This window comes from Salvia splendens, chromosome 16 (assembly GCF_004379255.2).
Source record: "Salvia splendens isolate huo1 chromosome 16, SspV2, whole genome shotgun sequence".
In the NCBI taxonomy this organism is placed as follows: domain Eukaryota; kingdom Viridiplantae; phylum Streptophyta; class Magnoliopsida; order Lamiales; family Lamiaceae; genus Salvia; species Salvia splendens.
In genome coordinates this window covers 29,484,398-29,502,197 of record NC_056047.1, presented here as the reverse complement: position 1 = coordinate 29,502,197, position 17,800 = coordinate 29,484,398, and the positions used below count along the sequence as shown (strand labels likewise).

The 17,800-nt window shown below is 44.0% G+C and overlaps 1 pseudogene; it reads right to left on the bottom strand.

The window, feature by feature from the left end:
* Positions 1 to 1,428: 1,428 nt before the first annotated feature.
* LOC121770474 lies at positions 1,429 to 17,132 on the bottom strand (annotated as a pseudogene).
* Between the last annotated feature and the right edge of the window lie 668 nt (positions 17,133 to 17,800).

Here is a 17,800-nt window from a genome sequence, read left to right as displayed (position 1 = left end):
TCAATCGGAGTTCTTTGGAGAAAGTTATGACTATTCTACGAACATTGCGCAGTGTAGTCAAAGCTGGCAGAAATTAGCCCGAAATTCAGGGAAGAAAATAAATATTGCACAAATCTCTCTCATTTCTTGTAGGACACGAAAATTATCTAAAATAAACCTTTTTCCGGCCTATAAATACCTCTGAACCTAAGTCTTATTCTCGATCTCAGAGCCTACAATCCTTCTCCCTCTCTACACCTTCTTCCATCCCATATTCCACACATAATTCATCCATCTTCCATTGGGGCGGAGCTCTGCAGATCCAGACAAGAGAAGGCTGAATATTGAAGATTCAGCCTTGGATTTTATCAATTTATTTCATGTCTCGTACTTTAATTGGTGTATTTACTTGTCTATGAGTATAACATCTTTTGTGGAATTTTTGGTGAAGATCAATTGATTTTCCTTGTTAGCTCTTGCATTTATTTGATTTATCCTTGTGCTTTCTATATTCAATTGATTAGCTACCTCTTAAATACATGTTAGAGTTGATTATAGTACTCGGGAGACGAAATAATTCACTTGGAAAATGGATAATTCACACTTTAATTTAATAGAACTCAGGAGAGTTAAGGTTTCATGTGAGGTCATTGGTCGTAACGATTTTTTGGGAGTTACATGTTAGTAATTTAAAGGGGACTTTGGTTTCAACATCTAATCTACATGTTTCTCACCTCGGGAGGGGATTTAATCTAGTATTGTAACCGACTTAATAACTCTAGAGACCTTCATTCAAGGAAGTCGATTGGAGAATAGCTCGTGATTATGTTTTTGGATCCTAAAATTCTACTATCATTGGCATGCTTTGTATTATTTGTTTTTATGTTTTCTGTTATTTGTTTATTTTGTTTCTGTCTAGTTTATAAAATCAATCCAAAAAACTATGTGTCTTTAAATAGTATATGAAGCTTAGTATATGGTAGTCAGTTGTAATTCTATTCCTTGTGTTCGGTATCCCGGTACTACCCTTTATATATACTAGATCTACCGTGTATGCTTCCAAGTATTTTTAGTGCTAATAAATAGTGCATCAGACATTTTAAAATCTTTAAATCTTATCTCACAATAATTTGATAATGATCTTATCTCATCTAGTATAAGAGTATGGTGTGGATTCCATTTTATGAGACCTTTTAAGGAGTTGAAGGACCTATTAAGAATAATTATAATGAAATAGATTCTCCATAAATTCAGATCATACAAAAAAATAATTTTAGTTTAACTCTAAATTGAAATTTGCAGAAACTTTAAGCAATAAACTGGAAAATGTAGTTTTTCTACATTCTTATTTCAAAAGACCTTCCAATGTAATAAGCCGATGAAAACTCATTAACATAAAACGAAACCAAAAACAAAACAAAAGCAAAGAAAAAAGAATATAAAACACAGTCAATCAAGTTTATCAGGCTCTCCGGCAGCCTCAACTGCGACAACGCCGCCATTGTCACCGTTATCGTCATCAGCGTTGGTCTTGTACTTATACCACATTGCCCAAAATAGATAGTGGAAGAAGTTGATGACACTCAAAATAGCAAGAAGCCAATAAAACAGATCCAACTTATTCCTATCCAAATCCAATCCATACACCCACGCCTTCTTGCTCGGCGTCACCCTTTTAGTGACCGCCGTCACCGCCTCCACCAACACACTCTCAAGAAATATCCCAATGAGAACGATATCCACGTGAAGGAGGTGGACAGCGACTTCATCCCAGCGGGCGCCTCCTTGTAGAAGAACTCTGATGGGGTACAGACTAAACAAGCCCAACAGCAGTGACGGCCCATCAGCCCAAAGCCCAAGGAAGAGTATCAGTTCGGCATTACCAAAGAGTTCGGCCCCAGCCTACAGCTCGGTAAAAGCCGACCAGTCAAGCTCTACTCTCAGATCGGCTAAAGCTGCTCGGCAATAGTTCAGCAGTTCGGTCTCAGTATTCGACCGAACTGGAAGATAGTCAACTCATGCAGGATAGTGGACCAAGTACAGAGATAGTGGACTCATGCAGGATCTCATGCAAGATAGTGGACCCATGCAGGATCTCCATGACCTCCACGACATCCACAACCATCATTAGTGGTGATGCAAGCCACGATCTTAGTTCAATGTATAAATAGAACTTAGATCAGATAGAAAAGGGTTAAGTTCTAAAGAGAGCTCTCTAGACATAAAAGATCATATAGCAAGTCTGTATTGTAAGCTGTAGAAAACAGATCAAGCAATACAACTCTGCCCTCTTTTCTTCCCGTGGACGTAGATTTACCTCAGTAAATCGAACCACGTAAATCTCTGTGTCGTGATCTGTATTTTCCTGCATTCATCACCATCAAAAATTCGCCAAACCATCACTGGCGCCGTCTGTGGGAAACAGAGAACCAAATTTGTGATAAAGCGAATTTTTGACCCTTTTTCCACCCCAAAAAAATGCATACCAGATCACACACTACCCGTAATACCGTTCGTGAAAACCATGAGGAAGCTAGTCCAGCCCGCAGGTCCGGAAAACAGCCTCGGGAGACATCTACTTCCAGTTTTCACGATGAAGGAACAAGCCGCTCAAAAGGTCCACACACCGAGTCTTCCCAGCAGCCTGATTTGAATGAGGCTGTCAAGCTGTTCTTGGCTGAGAAGCAGGATGAGTTCTTAGCCTTCCTGCAAAAGAGCCAACAGCCGAAGACGAAAACGGTGGATTCTCCTTCCTCATCCAGACATGAAAGTCACTACCGCAGTAGTGCCGTGTCTTCCAGGAAGAAGAATCCTCAACCCCGACATGTTCCTGTTCCTCCTCGGTACCGGAATCACAGGAGATCTCCATCTCCTCCATACCGAAGAGATGTCGGGTTCGCCATGTACGGAGCATTAAAGACTCCGTTCTCGGACGATATCACCCGAACTCCTTTGCCGCGGAACTACCGGACACCGTCAATGACTTATGACGGGCTAGTGGATCCTCATGACTTCTTGGGATGCTATCAATATAATATGGCGAACCAGGGTCTCAATGAGGTCCATATGTGCAAGCTGTTCCCCGAGCTGCTCATCGGGAACGCCAGAAGGTGGTTCGACAGCCTTCCTCAAGGCAGCATTAGATCCTACCGAGATCTAATGGATGCTTTCCACAGGAGGTTCTTTCAGAAAGCGGAAGCCCGAATTACTTCGGCTCAGCTGCTTTCTATACGTCAAGGTCGCGACGAAAAGATCAGCGACTTCCTGACGAGATTCCATAAGGAATGCCTACAAGTAGATAATCTCAATGATCTACTTGTCATTTCGGCATTCCAAAATGGAATCCTGCCCGGAGCTCTCTACAGAAAGCTCGTGGAGTGCGGTCCGCAAACAGCTCAAGAAATGTGGGACATTGCGGACCAGTTTTCCCGTGCGGATGAGGCAGACCGTCGAAAACGGTCTTTAGACAGCTCATCCCGAGAAGAGAAAAAGAAGCCCGATCAAAGCGGCCAGGTGCTTCCTCGCCGAACTCCTTTTGAAAGAATTCAAAGGGCACCGGTACAAGGCAGATTGGGGCCACGTCTCAATCCTGAGAAGCCGCCCGCTCAGTTCGTACCATTAAACAAGTCAAGAGCGGAAATTTTCGAACTACATTCCGATATGTTCGAAAAACCAAAGCGGATGACGAAATCAGCCGCGCGGCGACCTCAGGATCAATATTGCTCCTTCCATCAAGCCCACGGTCACGATACCGAGGAGTGCCGAAATTTGGCTGCAGGTATTGATGTTCTTGTGAAAACAGGAACGTTAAAAAAATACCAAAGCAAGCAGCCGAAAAAGAACAAAAGGCAGAGAGGTGCGAACTGCAATCCTCAGGATCCGAAAAGGCATGAGGATCCCGAAGACGACGACGAGCCGCAATATGATGGAGTAATCCAGACTATTGATGCTCTCCCTGCCGGGAAGACTAAGTCGTCCCTAAAAGCAGAACGCAGAGGTTCCAATCAAGAGGAGCCAACACATAAAAGGCTGAAGAAAGACGAAGTGATTACATTTTCAGATGCCGATCCCGTCCCAGCCATCTCTCCTCACCAAGACGCTATTGTCATTCAAGCCGGAGTGGCAAACAAACTGATCCACAGAGTATTTGTGGATACAGGAGCGTCAGTCAGCATTCTTTTTAAAGAATGTTTCGATAAAATGGAAGTGGATCCAGCTCGGCTCAGTCCGGCTCCACTTCCTCTGAAAAGTTTCGCCCAGGAGGACACCCGCCCTGAAGGTATTATCAGCCTTCCGATCACGGTGGGAAAAGCGCCTACAAGCTCCAATACGATGATCGAGTTCTTTGTGGTGAAAGCTCGGTCCCCGTACAACATCATCCTGGGGAGAGACTGGCTCAACACAGTTCGGGCCGTTTGCTCTACTTATCACCTCACCATCAAGATCCCCACTAAAGGTGGGATAGCGGTCATCCGAGGTGATCAAAAGAGAGCAAAAGAATGTCTACAGATTGCGCTTAAAAGTGCCGAGCAATCAGTTCGGCACCATCAAGCATAGCAATCACAGCAACCGGAGTCAGAGGCAAGCGAGATGACCGAAGTCACTTCAGAGCCGAACTCAATGACCGTTCAGTTATACGAAGATGATCCATCCAGAACGGTCAAGATCGGCTTCGCAGGAACGCCTCTACTCCGGGAAAAGACCATTCAGCTCCTCAAGGAGTACAAAGATGTCTTTGCATGGTCTCCGTTGGACATGACCGGAGTGCCCCCCGAGGTAATCACTCATCGGTTAAATATTGATCCTTCAATCCGGCCAGTAAAACAGAAGCAAAGACTCTTTGCGGCAGAAAGAAGCCAAGTCATCCATGACGAAGTCCGCCAATTACTAAAAGCGGATGTACTATTCGAGGTGAAATATCCTTCTTGGGTGGCCAATCCTGTGATGATCAAGAAAAAAGAAGGAGGATGGCGGATGTGCATAGATTTTACCGATCTAAACAAGCACTGTCCTAAAGATTGCTATCCCCTTCCGAATATAGATAAAAAAGTAGAAGCTTTGATCGGCTTCGAAATTTTCTGTTTTCTTGATTTATACAAAGGATATCACCAAGTGTTGATGGATGAGAGTGACGCTCCGAAAACAGCTTTCATTACCGATTTCGGCATTTTCGCTTATAAAAAGATGACATTCGGTTTAAAGAATGCCGGAGCCACTTATCAAAGGATGGTAGACAAGCTTTTTCGGCACCTAATCGGAAAACAGGTTGAAGTGTATGTCGACGACATAGTTGTCAAAAGCAAAAGCACTTCGGAGTACGAAGACAACCTCAAATCCACTCTCGACGCGCTCCGAAAAGCCAACCTCAAACTCAACCCCCAAAAATGTACCTTTTTGGTAGATTCGGGAAAATTTCTGGGTTGTTGGGTTTCAAAGGACGGACTCAAGGCAAATCCCTCAAAAGTTCAAGTTATTCAGAACATGGCGATGCCGAAGTCCATACACGATGTGCAAAGACTAACTGGATGTCTAGCCGCATTGAATAGATTCCTTTCCCAAGCAGCCGAAAAGCAACTGCCGTTCTTCAAAGTGTTAAAAAAGGCACCAAAGTTTGAGTGGGGAGCCGAGCAGAAAAAGGCTTTTGACGAGCTCAAAAGTTATTTAGCCGAGCTTCCAATTCTCTCTGCTCCAACAGATGCCGAAGTGATTTTCTTATACTTAGCGGCATCCGATCAAACCATTAGCGCGGTGCTTGTACGAGAAGAAGGCCTAAAGCAGTTTCCCATCTACTTTACAAGCCGAGCATTAAGAGGTCCAGAAACAAGGTATCAACCTCTGGAAAAAATTGCTCTGGCGTTAGTAAATGCAGCAAGGAGACTGCGGCCATACTTCTATGCTCACAAGGTATGCGTCTTAACCGATCTGCCTCTTCGGCAAGTTTTGACCAAGCCAGAAGCATCAGGCAGAATCGCCAAATGGGCCATAGAGCTGGGAGAACACTCAATCGAGTACCTACCTCGAAAAGCCATCAAGGGACAAGCCTTGGCAGATTTTCTTGCAGAGGCCAAGTTCGATCAAGCAATCCCTGTTATTGCCGAACAGAAAAATTCTGCCAATGCCGAACTAGCACAGCCCTTGGAATCCGAAGAAGAGCCGCCGGACTGCTGGAGCGGATTCGTAGATGGAGCTTCGAATAAAACGGGAAGTGGAGCTGGTATTCTGCTTATCGCTCCCGATGGACACGAGGTAACCTATTCACTTCGGTTCTCATTCCCAACCACTAATAACGAAGCCGAATACGAAGCCCTCCTTGCCGGACTCCAGCTAGCGCAAAGTCTATGTATCAAGTCTCTCAAAATCCATTGTGATTCACAAGTCATAGTGAATCACATGTTGGGTACAAGTGAAGCCCGTGATGAGAGGATGAGGAAATATTTAGACAAAGCGCAAAGCATTAGCCGAAGTTTCTCTTATTTTCGGATAATCCGCATTCCCAGAGCAGAAAACAGCCGAGCAGATGCTTTAAGTAAGTTAGCCGCATGTCCAAGCTCAAAGGCGGAGGAATTAATGCATCGAAGCATTGATGAAGCTGAGGTACATTCAGTATCCAGCTCGCCGAACTGGATGACGCCGATCTTGCAGTATCTAGGTCAAGGACAACTGCCCGAGGGTAAGAGAGAAGCTCGGAAAATCACATGCCGAGCACTTCGGTACGAACTTCATGGAGGAGTCTTATACAGAAAGTCCTACCTTCAGCCGTTATTACGATGTATAGGGCCAGAAGAGACGGACTACATCCTCAGAGAAGTTCATGAAGGATCGTGCGGCAGCCACATCGGAGCTAGAGCTTTAGCTAAAAAAGTTCTAAGATGGGGATATTATTGGCCAACCTTGGTACAAGAAGCAGTGCAGCTCGTCAAGACATGCCCGAAGTGCCAAATCCATGCAAATATCCCAAGGATGCCGCAGACCGATCTATCCACTATGCAAAGCCCTTGGCCTTTTATGCAATGGGGTATAGACATAGTAGGACCACTACCACAAGCTCCTCGGCAAATAAAATTCCTAATCGTTGCCGTGGACTACTTTACGAAGTGGGTGGAAGCTGAACCATTAGCTACGATAACGAGCTCGAAGGCATTGGATTTCGTCTGGAAGAACATAGTGTGCCGATTTGGCATACCCCACATCCTCATCTCGGATAACGGGACTCAGTTCACCGACAAGACGTTCAAGAATTGGTGCCAAGAGCTGAATATTCAACAGCGGTTCACTTCGGTCTCTCATCCACAAGCAAACGGACAAACGGAGGTAACAAATCGTATCCTGGTGAAAGGGTTAAAAGCTCGGTTAGAACAAGCCAAAGGACAATGGGTAGAAAATCTCCCTCAAGTCCTATGGTCCTACCGAACTACACCCACAACCTCCAACGGTGAAACTCCGTACAGTCTTGTGTACGGCACTGAAGCCGTGATTCCGGTGGAGATCGGCATACCCAGTCCCCGAACTCTAAATTTCTCAGCAGAAATGAATGACGACGGACTGAGAGCCGAGCTAGATCTTGCCGAAGAAAGAAGAGAATTGGCATGCATAAAAGCAGCCAAGTACAAGGAGCAAGTAGCCCGGTATTACAACCAAAGGGTGAAGAAGCTGCAATTTCAAGTGGGAGATCTCGTCTTGAGAAACAACGAAGTAAGCCGAGCAGAAAAGCTGGGCAAGCTCGAACCCACATGGGAAGGTCCGTATCGGGTGTCAGAAGTCCTCGGCAAAGGGTCTTACAAATTGGCTCACATGTCAGGAGAACAGGTACCCCGAACATGGCACATTTCCAACCTCAAGAAGTTCCATTTGTAAGAGACAGTCCGGTCAGTCAGTCTTGAGTCCTGTTCGGTCAATGTGCTTTCTTTGGTTTGCTTGGTCTTTGTTTGTCTCTGTGCGTTTTGTCTGTGTGTTTTGTCTGTCTCTGTGCGTGTCGTCTCTTACAAATGTTACTGAGGTATCTTGTTCTTCGAAGGCTGATCCCCTTCTTAGAACATATACAAGCCAACGATTGTGAGTCCAAGCTTCTAAAGAGGATACAAGACCACAATTCAGCTTAAACAAGCAGTTCGTCTGAAACGAACTGCAATAAGCCAACGATTGTGAAGTCAAAGCTTCTAAAGAGGATACAAGACCACAATTCAGCTTAAGAATCAAGCACTTCGTCTGAAACGAACTGCAACAAAAGTCCGATTCACGCGATAAAACTTGCCTGAATTAGGACAAGGGAAAGTCCGATCCACGCGATAAAACTCGCCGAATTAGGACAAGGGAAAGTCCGATCCCCAAATTAGGACAACGGAAAGTCCGATCCGAGTGATAAAACTCGCCAAATTAGGACACAAACCAAGTCCGGTCAAAGAAGAGTTTACTTCATAAGACCGAGGACAAACATCAACTTACCCCGTACCTTTATCCAGAATGCCGAAGTGACTCGCTTCGCCGAAGTGATTCACTTCGTTTTTCGGGGGGGGTAGTGATGGGGTACAGACTAAACAAGCCCAACAGCAGTGACGGCCCATCAGCCCAAAGCCCAAGGAAGAGTATCAGTTCGGCATTACCAAAGAGTTCGGCCCCAGCCTACAGCTCGGTAAAAGCCGACCAGTCAAGCTCTACTCTCAGATCGGCTAAAGCTGCTCGGCAATAGTTCAGCAGTTCGGTCTCAGTATTCGACCGAACTGGAAGATAGTCAACTCATGCAGGATAGTGGACCAAGTACAGAGATAGTGGACTCATGCAGGATCTCATGCAAGATAGTGGACCCATGCAGGATCTCCATGACCTCCACGACATCCACAACCATCATTAGTGGTGATGCAAGCCACGATCTTAGTTCAATGTATAAATAGAACTTAGATCAGATAGAAAAGGGTTAAGTTCTAAAGAGAGCTCTCTAGACATAAAAGATCATATAGCAAGTCTGTATTGTAAGCTGTAGAAAACAGATCAAGCAATACAACTCTGCCCTCTTTTCTTCCCGTGGACGTAGATTTACCTCAGTAAATCGAACCACGTAAATCTCTGTGTCGTGATCTGTATTTTCCTGCATTCATCACCATAAAAAATTCGCCAAACCATCAAACTCCATGAGCCCCACCAGCGTGAACATGTCCGCAATCCCAAATATGCCGTACTGGAACGACATCCAGAAGAGGCTCACGGGCGCCAATGGGTTCTTCAGCGACTGCCGCCTCCTCTTCACCTCCACCAGGGCGGCTGCTGACATGGACACCGCTGACAGGACGAGCCCCACCCCCACGCGCTGGAGCTGGGTGATCCCCGTGGGGTGCCCTGTGAGGCGGCGTGCCAAGGGGACGAACAACGCGTCGTAGATGGGGATGAGGATGACCATGAAGAGGAGGGGGATGATCGGGATTGAGGCCGGGGGGGACCGTGAATGACCCCAGCTTAGTGTTCATTCGGTTGCCTTGCTGGACGGAGAAGGTCTGCAGCTGGGCGAGGCATGTGTTCATGATGATGGTGCTGCCTATGATTGGTAACATCCTTGCTAGCACCTTCACTGTGCAGATTTCCCACTCTATTGCCTCTCTTTTCTCCCCTAGGATTGCTGCTTTGTCTAGCCACCTAAATATTTATACCGTTTCGTAGACTAGTCATGTTTCGACTAGATATTGTTAAACTAGGTTGAGATCGGTAGGGAAGAAGAGATTATTATTCATTTATTCTATCATTGTCATACATAAGGTATTACTATATAGGCTTAACGAGAGCTATACAAGGAAAACAAATAAATTTACATTAATTGGTATCTTCTATGATTGGCAGGATATATTCTTCCGTGATCTTCCGTGATTGAGAGCCGATTCCTCGTGATACTCCGAGATCTTCTCCAACACTCCCCCTCAAGTTAAGTAACGGGATTCCCGATATTTAACTTGCATAACACTTCTCGAAATGATTTCGAGTTCACTGCCTTAGTCAATATGTCCGCCAACTGGTCTTCGAATTTAACATAAGGCATTTCAACTATCTTTGCTTCAATATTGTCCTTTATAAAGTGCCTATCCACTTCCACATGCTTAGTACGATCGTGTTGAACTGGATTTTCAGAGATACTTATCGCAGCCTTGTTGTCGCATAACAGCTTGCAAGTTTGAGATGAAAACATCTCCAACTCCCTCATGAGTTTCCGAAGCCACAATAATTCAGTCAATCCACTCTTAATACCACGAAACTCGGCCTCTGCACTAGATAGTGCCACTACCTTTTGTTTCTTACTTCTCCATGTTACGAGGTTTCCTCCCACAAACGTGAAGTATCCCGCGGTGGATTTCCTATCATTAGGATTTCCAGCCCAATCAGCATCAGTAAATCCATGTATCTGTAGGTGCCCGTGTTTCTCAAATAGTAACCCGTGTTCGACAGTTCCCTTTAAATAACGAACAATCCGTAGAACTGCCTCCCAGTGTTCTTCTTGGGGTGCGTGCATAAACTGACTCACCACTCCTACAGCATAAGCTATGTCTGGTCTTGTATGTGACAGGTAGATCAACCTTCCGACCAATCGTTGGTATTTTTTCCTCTGTCAGTCAGCCTTGCTCCTTCCTTCATCTGAAGTCCATGATTTTGGATCATTGGAGTGTCGGCTGGTTTACAGTCCAACATCCCTATTTCGGCTAATAGATCCAGCACATATTTCTTCTGGTTGATGAAAATTCCCTTTCTCGATCTCAGAACTTCTATTCCCAGGAAATACTTCAACGGTCCCAAATCTTTCATCTCGAATTCACTGAACAGATTCTTCCTTAGTTCGGCCATCTCTTCTGTGTCATCCCCGGTAAGTATCATGTCATCCACATATATGATTAAACAGTGTGTGGTCGGAGTTACTTTGCCGGTATCCATACTTTTTCATCACCTCTGTGAACCTCCCAAACCACGCCCTTGGAGACTGCTTTAGCCCATAAAGTGTCTTCTGCAGCTTACACACCTCTCCACTTCGAAACTCATCCGTGAATCCCGGGGGAGGATCCATAAACACAGGCTTTGGCAGCTCTCCATGCAGAAATGCATTCGTCACATCGAACTGATGAAGGGGCCAATCCTTGTTGGCAGCAACTGAGAATAGTACTTTCACAGTATTAATTTTCGCCACAGGTGAAAAGGTCTCAGCATAATCGACCCCATACGTCTGGGTGTACCCTTTTGCCACAAGTCTGGCTTTATACCTCTCTATAGTACCGTCTGGTCTCCTTTTGATAGTGAACACCCATCTACACCCAACAGTTCTTCCTCCTTCTGGCAACTTGTCTTTGATCCATGTATTGTTTCTCATCAATGCCTTCATTTCGGTAAGCATAGCATCCCTCCAGTGCTTATGCTTTATTGCTTCCTCGGCAGTTTGCGGGATCTCCTCTTCTTCGTACAAGGCAGCTTCAAATGCCTTTGCCATTTTTGCTAGGTTCCCTTGCACAAAATTCGCCACTCCGTACCGACTATTTTTTCCAATTTTCTCAGGTGAATATCTCTTTGGGGGAATTCCTCAAGTGCTCCGGGAAGGAAGGACGTACCTCCCTGTGTCGCTGTCGATTGTGTTGTCTTCTTCCAATGGTTCTGCACTTGTTTGATCAGTGGAAATTGTATGGAGATTCGGATCAGTAATTACCTCGGATATCGGGGAAGAAGGATCGAGGGATGGTTGAGATGACTCACTGGCCGAGGACAAGACATGCTCGGCAGTAGTGACTGTCACTGGTTCTGGTGGATCCCCAATCGAAGAACTTGGAAGTGGCACAACCCAACTTAGATAGTCCACTGAATTACTGGTACTACTACTACTCTCCCCCTGACTACTAAGGTGGGTATGATAGAAGTACTCGGTTTCTAAGAAGTTACAGTTCATGGTGGTGGTGATTTTCCGGGTATGAGGATCAAAGCAGCGGTAGCCCTTTTGGTTTACCCCGTACCCCACAAACACACATTTGGTAGCACAGGGGGATAATTTGGTCCTCTCATGTTTAGCTACATGAGTGTAGACAGTGCACCCAAAGACTTTTGGTTGAAGGTTCAAGTGTTGAGGGATTTTGGACTGGGATGATAGTATATCGAGAGGGGTTTTTTTGTTTAGTATTTTTGTGGGCAACCGGTTCATGAGATAGACGGAAGTGGCTATGGCTTCGGGCCAAAAATGTTCCGGAACTTTTGATTCAATCATTAGGGCTCGGGCGATTTCTAGGATCGTCCTATTTTTCCGTTCGGCTACCCCATTTTGTTCTGGTGTATAGGCACAGGAGGTTTGATGAACCATTCCTTGGGTTTGGAAAAACTGGGTCATGGGGCTATTGATAAACTCCCTCCCGTTATCAGATCGAAGGATTTTGATTGAGGTATGAAATTGGGTTTGAACCATTTTACAAAACAAAACGAATTTATCAATAACCTCAGATTTATGCTTCATAAAATAGATCCAAGTCATACGTGTGCAATCATCAACAAATATAATAAAGTAACGGAAACCATTCCTCCCGACAAAAGGTGCCGGACCCCACACATCAGAGTGAACCAACGAAAACATAGATTGCATACGAGTGTTTGAAGGTTTAAAAGATTGTCAGTGGCTTTTTGCCAAAACACAAGTCTCACAAAAGAAATCAGCAGGAATAGAATGGTTTGGAAAAAGTAGCTTAAAATAACCAGGGGAAGGATGTCCTAGTCGTCGGTGCCACAGCCAAATTTCTTGTCTCGTGGATCCGTGAGCCAGCATTGCACTACCATGTTGAGCTATCTCGTCCACGTAGTAAAGTCCACAGTGCTCAGTGCCACGCCCAAGTATCCTCTTCGTCCGAATATCCTGTAGAATGCAGAAAGTAGGGTGCATCAGAAGAGTACAGTTCAATTCCTTTGTCACATAACTAATTGACATCAAACGCTGTGATAAGGTCGGAACATATAAGCAGTTTTGGAGACGGAGTGTGGGAGAAATTTCTATAGTACCCGACCCTTCAACTGTATTTAATTCCCCACTGGCGGTTTTAATATAGGTTTTAGCAATTTTACTCATGCTAATAAAATCACTTCGGTTTGGGGTCATAGTATCAGTGGCCCCACAGTCAAAAATCCATCCCTTCGTCATATTGGTTCCCCTGTTTACATGGAATACAGTGGGTATTTTATCTAAGGGAGCAAATGGGTTTTTTGTTACATATTCACAAACATATGGGCTAAAATCAGAACTTTCAGCATGATATGGGCCTAAACATAAATTATCACAGTCTGGGGGTCTACTTGGCAAATAATGGGGTTCAATTTCCAATTTTCGAAACTTGAGGGGGGGTTTATGTAGATAGAGAGAGTTGCTAGGGCTTGGTGTATAACCAAGCCCAATACCTCCTTTGTCCGTCGGCGCCGTCCCCTCTCTTCCAGCAAAATTCCCGGCCCCCCTGATGCTGCCGCCGCCGGTTGGAGCCTCCGTGCTCACCGTCGGTCCATTCTGGGTTGTTCCCCCACGCCCTCCGTTCTGATTTCTGGGTTGTTCGTCGGTGATTCCGACCGCGATTTTCGCCGCCCTCATCTTCTGCCTCTCCTCCCACCATTCGGGATAACCTAGCCGTTTAAAACACGTCTCATACGTGTGTTTGGGCTTCTGACAGTGTGTGCACCACAGCCCTGATTTGTCCGGTCGGTTTTCCGGTCGGCCGGTAGCTGCGTTGGGGCGCGGTGGTCCTCCATTCCGATATGATGGTCGTTGGCTTTGGGCCGCCAATCCACTCCCGATTCCATCTCCAGATGATGTATCGGTATTCACACCGACGGTTTCGAGGTTTGGGGAAGACGATGCCGGTGGCATGATCTGTCGTCGAGCCGCCTCCGTCTTCACCCACCCGTAAGCCGACTCCACTGATGGGTAGGGCTCCTCCTTGAGGATGTCCCTCTTGATCGAATCGTACTCCGGGTTCAGCCCGGCTAGGAACTTGAACAGCCGCTTCTCGTTCAAGTGGACTCGGTATTGGTCGACCCCCTTATCACAACATGTGATCGGCTTCTTCTGGCACCGGTCAACATTGATCCATAACCCATGGATCCTTCGGTAATATGTCTCTAAGTCCATGCTTCCTTGTTTAATCGTTAAAATTTTCTCCTCCAGATCGAATATTAAGTATTTGTCTGCCTTGTTTTCGAATGTCACTGCGAGACTATCCCACAGCGCCTTGGATGTTTGATGGTGCGCGAAATCGGCGATGATTTCATCTTCGATGTTGTCGACGATCCACGAGAATACCACCAAATCGTCCTCCTCCCAATCATTGTACCCCTTGCTCCCTGGCTCTGGGGGTTCTTTTCGGATGTGCGAATACGCACCTTGGCCGCCTATCTTGACTTTCATAAGTCTCGACCACAGCGGGTATTTTTTTCCGTCGAGTTTGAACGCCACAACGACATTCTTACTATTTTTCAGTCTGGTTGGTTGTTCTGGATCAATTTTGGTTTCGGCTGTTTCTGACATTTTCTGTAGGATTTGGTTATTCTGGATTTTGGTTGGAAAGGGTCGGGATTGGTATATCTTCGGCTATGATGAGATTTCTCTGAGCCGACATCTAACCTGCTCTGATGCCATGTTAAACTAGGTTGAGATCGGTAGGGAAGAAGAGATTATTATTCATTTATTCTATCATTGTCATACATAAGGTATTACTATATAGGCCTAACGAGAGCTATACAAGGAAAACAAATAAATTTACATTAATTGGTATCTTCTATGATTGGCAGGATATATTCTTCCGTGATCTTCCGTGATTGAGAGCCGATTCCTCGTGATACTCCGAGATCTTCTCCAACAGATATGATACGGTAACAATTGTTGTTCACTTACTTGAACAACAAGATAATTTATTACACATATAAAACATCAGATATTATCCTAACAAAACGTAACTACCAATTGTACCCGAAGATTCAAGATTAAATTTGACTAGTTGTTAGAATACGATGCAGTTCAAATAGGTGCGTTCACTTTGCCCTAACATAACTACCAAACGATAAATACGATCATTACCTGAACTGTTTGGTGTGAGGAATTATTGCGATTGTGGAGTCTAAATCTTTCTTGCTCAACTCGTAAAGCTCACATGAGACAACCCGCGATTTTTTACCGCAACTATTATTACCTGTTAGAATGTATAATCAAACGTAAACTCTATATATTGTATAAACTCTAAACTATAATTTGGACCGTCAGCTTTTAAGATCTGATGTCAACAAATGACAAACTTGTGTGAATATGCATACCTGTGCGATTCTAACAAGTGGGCTGTGTTTCGGGATTTTGAGGAGATAAAAGGGTTTCACAAGTACAAGAACCACGAAACCTAAAAAGGTGGCAATGGTGACTATGAGGAACCCCTTCCACCTGTTGTCTTTGAAAGGGTGGTTTGTAGAAACCCAGACGATGACTGTCACTCCGATTGATGCACCACCAACTATACTCAGCAACAGCCAGTTGAAATAGCTTGCCAGCGACTTGGCTTCCTCGTGGTCGTTCTCATCGAACTGGTCAGCCCCGATGGCCGGGAAAGCCCCCCCGCAGTCCACCCGCTCCCAACGCTAGCAAGAACATTGTCGTGTAGAAGTAGACGGCCTTGCCTCCCCCTATGCAGCTCGACTCTCCGATTCCACAAAATGAAGGTAGCAAATGTTTGGAGTGAGCTTCAATGGTCAGCATTACTAGAGCCTGAATTAATGAATCAATTGATTGAAAATTATTAGGGAATTAATCTATAAAGAATATTAAATATTTATATAGGTAGATTAATTACCATGAGTTCAAGTGCCCCAAAAATGATGGAGGTGTGGAACCTGTTAATAAAAGTGTCGGAGATGAAGCCACCAACAACAGATAGTAGAAAAGTAGTTCCCATCAAGTTAGTGAAAGTGTTAGCAGCTGTGGGGAGATCGAAATACAGCTTGAACATGAAGTAGAGGACCAAGCTCATCATGTTCGCCACGAAACCCATATTTTCCAATGCAGCCAAACCATAAACGAAAGATGCAGCTCGGGCACCTCCTTTCCCTTTCATCTCCAATGGCGTCGTCGCACCCTTCTCTGCGTCGTCCTCTCCCTCTCCCTATGTAGATCATGTACTATATGATTAGATCATTAAACTCATCAACTTAAAAGTATAGTTAGTTAACACACTTACCATGCTTCAAATTAACTAATGTGACAAGGAAAAATACTATGATGGGTAATTATTAAAGATGCATGATATAAATTTATATATAGGTAATGAAATTAACAACCTTGTATACAACGTCAATTATTGGCATATATTGTTGGCAATTGAAACTTAAAAATGAATATAATAATATCCCACATCGGTGTACACAAAGAGCTTAATCCACTATATAAGTCTCATGAGCCTCTCCTCTTATCACCAATTGATTTTAAGATGGAACCCATGGATTTCTATCATGGTATCAGAGCGTGTCGCCGACTGTGGGTTATATTTAACTGACCCAGCAGTATATCTGGGCTGAAACCGAAAAAAACGACTGACCCAGCAGTATAACTGGGCTGAAAATTTGGGCCAGTGGTCCAACCGATCGAAAAAAAAATTGGGCCGATTGTCCAATCGATCATAAAAAAGTTCAACCCCTCCAAGATTCACCTTGAAGGGTCACCTTGAAGGGTCACCTTGAAGGGTTTGAGGGAGGGTGTTGGCAATTGAAACATAAAAATGAATATAATAATATCCCACATCTCTGTACACAAAGAGCTTAATCCACTATATAAGTCTCATGGGCCTCTCCTCTTATCATCAATTGATTTTAAGATGGAACCCATGGATTTCTATCATATACTACTTCTTGTTGCCAATCGGACGTGTTCATGATCCGGCCATATATAGCTGTCTTCTCCTTCACTTAGATCACTCCAATGCAATCAAACTGATATTTTTAAATATGCTTAACCCACTTTTGTTGGTTATGTTGAATCTGGGTGTTGAAGACAAAATAGGTGATTTATATATATAGTAGTATGTAAGCTTGATTGTCTAAGATAATAACTTAACGAAACATAACTACACATAGTTACTTTAATAATTTTGCCTATAATTATTCATTACCACGAGATATCGTAGAGCATCTCCAACCATTTACGTCATACTAAAACTCATTTTATTGTAAAATATCTCATTACTTTTTACATTCACAAACTCTCAAATTGGAATTCGGGTATGTCTTAGTGTAAATCCAAAAATATGGAGTACTATAATTTGTAAAAAATAAAAAATGAGATGGATTTTGAAGTACCATTGAAGATGGTAATTTGTTAGTGCCTCTGTATTGGAAATACTCCCTCCGTCCATGATTAAATGTCTCATATTTGACTGGCACGGGTCTTAAGAAATTGTTTAACTTTACGTAGAAAAGTAGATAGAAAAGTTAGTGGAATGTGAGACCTACTTTTATATATTGGTTTTATAATAAAATGTGAGTCGAATGAGTTAGTGAAATGTAGAGTCTACTTACCAAATATAATAGTAAAAGTGAAATAGGACATTTATTGACGGACGGATGAAAAAGGAAAAATGGGATATTTAATGGCGGATGGAGGGAGTAATGATTTAGAGGTATACCTAATACCTTATTTCCCAATTCATTAGCATTGAACTTTATTTTAATAATAAAATGTGAGTCGAATGAGTTAGTGAAATGTAGAGTCTACTTACCAAATATAGTAGTAAAAGTGAAATAGGACATTTATTGACGGACGGATGAAAAAGGAAAAATGGGATATTTAATGGCGGATGGAGGGAGTAAT